Below are 6000 nucleotides of genomic sequence, written 5' to 3'. Positions count from 1 at the left end.
AGCCATCTCCTGGCCTTTTCTGGTGAGGCAGCTTGGGCTGGCTGAGGGCAGTACCCCAGAGAGGGGGCAGATGTGTGCCGGTTGCAGCCCACATCACAGCAGCTGGGGAACCTGGAGAACGGGGCGCAGCAACAGCCTTTACTACACCCCGACCTCTCAAAATGAGGTCCTGGGGACTGATAGCACCGGCTGCCCTGGGAGCTTGTTAAAAATGCAGAGTGGCAGGCCTGCCGACTCAGAACCTGCATTTTAACTCCATCCTGAGCACATTGAAGTTGGAGAAGCATTGAATGAACAACGCTCACAGCGATGTTGTGAGGGTTAAACAGGGCTTAAGGTGTGGAAAGCACTTAAAACAGCATCTGGTTCACAATTATTATTTATTATTGGCATCGAGGTGTGTTTAGCTTGTTTGCTTATTGAGATACTTAATATGTGTAAATAAATGAATGCAGTCGGTAAATGAGTGCAGGGAGGACCAGCTACATCATTTGCAGGATCCAGTGCAAAGTGAAATTAGACAGCAGACAGGGCCTTAAACCAAGCAAGCAAGGGCCCTTCTCAGCCGGGAGCCCTGTGTGACCACACCCAGGCCAGGAAGAAGCAGCTCTGAGGGCAGACGTGGGGATGTAGGTGTGGATGTGGACTCGTGCTTTTGAGGCCCGAGGGTTTCCTATCTACAGCCCATTGTTCTGGCTTTACAGATGAGGAAAGCCTGGGCGAGCGGGCGCCCGCTACATTCCAGTCTCCCTTCCCGGGTTCCCCTTCCCCCACGGCGCGGGCTGTGACCGCGCCTGGGTGCCAGAGACTTTGGGGAAATCGATGAGAACTTGCAGCCGAGAAATCTTCTCTCACGTTTGCACATTGCGAAGAGACAGTCGAGTATGTTCCCCCACGGACCGTGGGCATCCATTCCCAGGGAGCTCTCACAGCTCCGGAGAAGGGGTGTGAAATTTAATTTGCACTAATTATCCCGAAGTGAGAGGAGCGGGAAATGAGCTGGCTCTCACACTCGGCCTCTTCCAGCAGCTCGTTCCCCAGGTTGCAGTTTATTTATGTGTGGGGGTGTGGGGCTGCTCTTACCATGGCAACCACCGCTGCTGGGATTTTGGGGGTGGCTGGGCAAGGAGGCAGAGTGGGGGAGGAGGGAGTGGGGGAGTGGCTGGGGGCAGACGAGGTTGTGTCCCCGTGATTGTGGGGCGCCATGTTCAGAGCGCCCCCACTGTCTCTCTGGGAGGACTGGAGGAGAGGGACGGCCCTTCTTCCCAGCCGGGTTTTAGCTGAGTGAGGCCTTTGGCCGGAGAGGTCGGCAGCTGTATTCCGGGAGATAAATGGACTATCTCGGTGGGGAGGGAGGGAGGGAGAGAATGGTTTCTTCATTTTAACCTGGGGCAGGGGTGTCCCTCTGAGGCCCCCAGGGCCTGGGCGGAGCTGGAGGTCAGAAACCCAGAGGGGCATCTGGCAGAGGAGGGGGTGAAGCAGGGACCCTGGAGCCAAGGACAAAATGCCTTGCCTGTCTTCTTGCTTCCTCGCCTCTACTCTTTCTCATCTCTGCTCATTCTCCCCTCCCCCTCTCCCTTCCCTCCTCCTCCCCTCCTTCCCTCCCTCTCTCTTTCCTCTCTTCCCTCGGACATCTTTCCTGCTACCACCAGAGGGCGCAGATGAGCCATTATCGTCCAAGACGTGAGCCTAGGGACCGGCTTCCCAGCCTTGAAGGGTAGGAAAGTGGGAGGAGGCTCCACAGCGCTGGGCCTCAGTAGAGCTGGGTCAGTTCTAGCCTGTTTGGAGCCTAGAGCACATCTGGGCTGCCCCCCAAGGAAGAGGATGCCACAATGACCCCCTAATAACCTCAAGGGGAGGGAGTTTGGATGGGGAGAGAGGACTCCCTTGGGACCTGGAAGGAGCCTGAGTTTCTCTCTTCCTTGAGCAAGTCACATCACATCTCCAAGCTATAGTTTCCTCTTCTGTAAAATGGGGGCCACCACCCTCATCTCAGTCGTGAGGATTGGATAGAATAACATGCAGACACTAACATGTAACACTCAGTGGGAGCTTCCTTTGCCTCAGTAGGTCAGTTCAGTCAACAAATGTTTGTCGGGCACCTACTATGTGCTAGGGAGTCTGCTAGACAACCAGGGGGACAACCAGGAACAAGGTGGGCACAGGGCTTATCATCACGAAGCTTTCAACCTGGCAGGGATGAAATGATTGTATATAATGAACACATTTCAGAATTATAAATTCTTAAGTCATTATAAATGTGTGTAATGTGTTTCTGGGTGCTGTGGAGTGTAGATTGGGGGAGTCCAACCAGGTCTCCTTCCAGCTGAACTCCAAGGGATGATGAGGTCGGGCACAAGGGAGGCAAGAGGGAAGGGCCTTTCAGGCAGAAGGAACAGCAGGTGCACAGGCCTGGAGGGAGGAGGAGGGGGCTGTATTCCTGGCAGTAAAAGCCGTCCAGTGCTGTGGAGGCTGGAGTGAGAAGGAACGGGGTATGTGACAAGCTGGAGAGTGAGCAGGGCCCGGCTGCCTGGAGGACACAGGTGCCCTGGGGCATCAGGAGTGTAAAGTAGAAAGTCCAACAGCCTTTTTGTGACGGAGAAGAGATGGACGGTTTCAAAGTGATGACAACATTTCTGAACAGGAAAGTGGGTCGTTTCTGTTTCCCCAACAGTCTTAGAGCATCTGCAAATAAACGGGCATTGAGAGAACATCCTCGATGTGGTGGCATTACGATGCCGGGGCTCAAATGTGGACAGAAGGGGGACCTCAGTGGACCGGAAGTTGAGCCAGCCTCCCAGCGTCCAGAGAGTGGGGCCCTGCTCTCTACGCTGCCATCCAAGGAGAGTCTTTTCACGATGGGTTGCCTCGGTCTACCCATCTGTGAAATGGGGAGAGCTGGTTCTGACCACCTCCCAAGGCCCCTGGGAAAAGCTGCTCTGAACTCCTTGCCAGAGAGGAAGTTGCTGGTGCCATGGTCAAGGTGTATGTGCTTCACATTAAGCTGGTCTCTTTGCATCAGTCGGCAGGGAGACAAAGGTTTTATTGAGCCCCTGCTACGATGTAAGTAAGCCCTTTGCTGGGTATGGGGGTGTGGTGGGTGGGGTTCAAAAGTGGAAGTGGTGGTTCTGGCATCAGGGAGCTCTCAGGCTAGCTGGAGAGACAAGACTCGTGCATGAAACAATTCTGATCTCATAGACAAAAAAGAAAAACCTGTCTGTACGTGTTCCCTCCCTCCGTCCCTCCCTCCTTGCCTCTTACCGTCTGTATCAACATTTTCAGGTGTTTACTCCGCTCTGAGCACTGTGAAAGGGACTCTACGTGCAACACCTCCTTTAATATTTGCCACATCCCTGAGAGGTGGGTATTGTTGGCTCCAATTTACAGATGAAGAAACCGAGGCTCAGAAAAGTTGAGTGACTTCCCCAAGATTACAGTTACTAAATCTCAAATCCAGCTTTAGACTCTAAATCTGTCTGAATCCAAATATGCCCTCCTAACTGCTAATGATGCATGTGGTCCCACTGCCACCTTTCCCAGCTGTCATCTAGATAATTATCGAGTGGTAGCTGGAAAGAGAGAGAAGATTGGGATTCTTAGATTCTTTTAAAATTTTGGGAAAAGTGAGCAATTTTCAGTCACTTACTCTTTAGTGTGAATTAGTAGCTTCTTTCCTGGCACTGAGATTGGGTGTAAGAAGAGTATGTAATAAGGGAGCATGTGTGACTAAGGAGATAGGGCCTCGATGGGGTGGGGGGTTGCTGTGGGCAGCAGGATGGCACTGGCACTAACTCACCTGTTTGTGAGGGAGCATCAGGGATGGCATCATGGGTAATGCTTTGATTAGAGAACTGGCTACGCTACTAACTTGCTTTGTGACCCTGAGCAAGTCCCTTTCTCTTTGAGGGTGTCGTCCCCCATTAGTACATTAAGGATAGTGGACTAAATGAATCTAAGGTCTCTTCCAGATTAAAAGGTTGATGCTGACTCTTTCTTCTGGGGGTATGATGTGGGGTGACCATAATTGGCATCAGAGGCTCAAGGGTAGCCTTGGAGTCATGTTCAGCATTTGGGTGGCCCCGAACAGAGGTGAGCAGTGATGGGCTGAGCTATCTACTGACTGGGTTGCTGGGGGGTTCTCGGGGGCTGGACCAGCCCGTTTTGAGCCACTGCCCACAGCTCCACTGCCCAAGCTCTTCGTGATGAATTTGGGCTTCTCCCTGTGACCCTCCCAGAGCAGAAACTGAGAATCGCATCTGGCAGTAAGCCAGGCTCAAATATGGCCTCAGTTGCCCAGTAAGGAAGGGGGTCTTTTTTCTCACACTGCCTCCTCCCCTCCACTGGGAAGTGCTGTAGGGAAAGGGGAACTGGACTCGGACACAGCCAGACCTGTGATTGATTGATTGATTTTATTTATTATGTTTTTAGGCCCAGCAACCCTTGGTTGACCTCGCAGATTGCAAGGACCTTGTCAGCTTACAATCCCTTATTTTTTATTTTTTATTTATTTTTTACGCCTACAGCACCTGGTCTTCCTAGGTGGTCTCCCATCCAAGTACTAACCAGGCCCGACCCTGCTTAGCTTCCGAGATCAGAGGGGATCAGGCTTGTTCAGGGTGGCATGGCTGTAAACTGAAGGACCTGTGATTTAAACCTGGCTCTCTTTAGCTCTGTGGCCCCAGATAAGCAGCAAAACCTTCCTGAGCCTCGATTTTCCTCATCTGGAACATAGGGATAAACCCACCTGCTTCCCGGGGTCCTTGGGGAGGTTATGAGAGGGCATCTGTGGAGGTGTCCGATATACAGCAGGTGTTCAATAAATGCCAGCGGATCTGGGCCAGTTCCAGCTCTGACAAACATCGGTGGTTCCCCCAGCAATGAGCTAGTGTCCTTCAGATCATTGCAGAGTCTCTTGAGACAGAGGCCTAGGTCTGTGAAGCAGTGAGCAGGGTCAGGCAAAGATCTTCTGTGTCCCCACCTGTTCCCTCTGTTTGTGGCCAGACCCCAGCCCTTGGCCAAATGCACAAGCTTTTGATTCCGTAGGAGTAAATCTAAGGTACACTGGTCAGTGTTCCTCCTGCCACTTCTCTCCCTACAAGCCCCGCTTTCTCCTCCAAGATGAGATGATTTAGGCCCCCAAAATAGAGGTTTTCTTTTTAAGTCCAAAAAGTTTAAATCTTCATCAAAATTATATATGCACATAGTCTAAAAAATTAAATAGTTCTACAAGATTTATTTTGAAAATCAGCTGTCCCCATCCTCATTCTGGTTCCCCAACCCCAGAGAGGCAATCATTTTGATTTCTTTTCGCTGATGATTTTGGTATTTATAGTCACATTAAATGACATGCTGGTATTGCTACTTCTTGAATTTTTCATTTCTTTGTTAGTTATTTGACTTTTTGGGGGAACAGTTTTATCGAGATATAATTCACACACCCTACAGTTCACCCATTTAAAGGTTACGATTCAGTGGTTGGTAGTATATTCACATAGTGTGTGACCATCACCACAATGAATTTTAGAGCATTTTCATTGTCTTAAAAAAAATTCCTGTATCCATTAGGTATCCATCACCCCATTGCCCACTGAGTAACTACTAATGTGCTTTCTGTCTTTCTATATTTGACTATTGTGGACATTTCCTATGAAGGGATCATGTAGTCTGTGGTTTTTTGTGACTAGCTTCTTTCTTGTAATTGGCTTTTGTGAGCATAATGTTTTCAAGTTTCATCTGGACTGTAGGACCTGTCAGTCCTCTATTCTTTTTTGTGGCCGAGTAATATTCCACCAGATAGATATACCACATTTTGTTTATCCCTTCTTCAGTTGATGGACATTCGGGTCATTACCACGTTTTGGCTATTATGAATAATGCTTCTATGAACATTTATGTAAAAGTTTTTGTGTGGCCATATGTTTTTATTTCTCTCGGGTATGTTATACCTAGGAGTGGACTTGCTGGGTCATAGGGTAACTTCATGTTTAAATTTTTTGAGGA

At 49.9% G+C, this 6000-nt stretch overlaps 1 non-coding gene across 1 annotated transcript; it reads right to left on the bottom strand.

Annotated features, from left to right (window-relative positions):
- Positions 1 to 4514: 4514 nt before the first annotated feature.
- On the bottom strand, positions 4515 to 4633 carry LOC120596384 (5S ribosomal RNA). Its single transcript, XR_005651144.1, has one exon. It is a non-coding gene; the product is annotated as a 5S ribosomal RNA (ribosomal RNA).
- Positions 4634 to 6000: the final 1367 nt, after the last annotated feature.

The sequence above is a fragment of the Pteropus medius genome, unplaced genomic scaffold (assembly GCF_902729225.1).
Source record: "Pteropus medius unplaced genomic scaffold, Ma_sr-lr_union100, whole genome shotgun sequence".
NCBI lineage: Eukaryota > Metazoa > Chordata > Mammalia > Chiroptera > Pteropodidae > Pteropus > Pteropus medius.
This window is presented reverse-complemented; position numbering and strand designations above follow the sequence as displayed.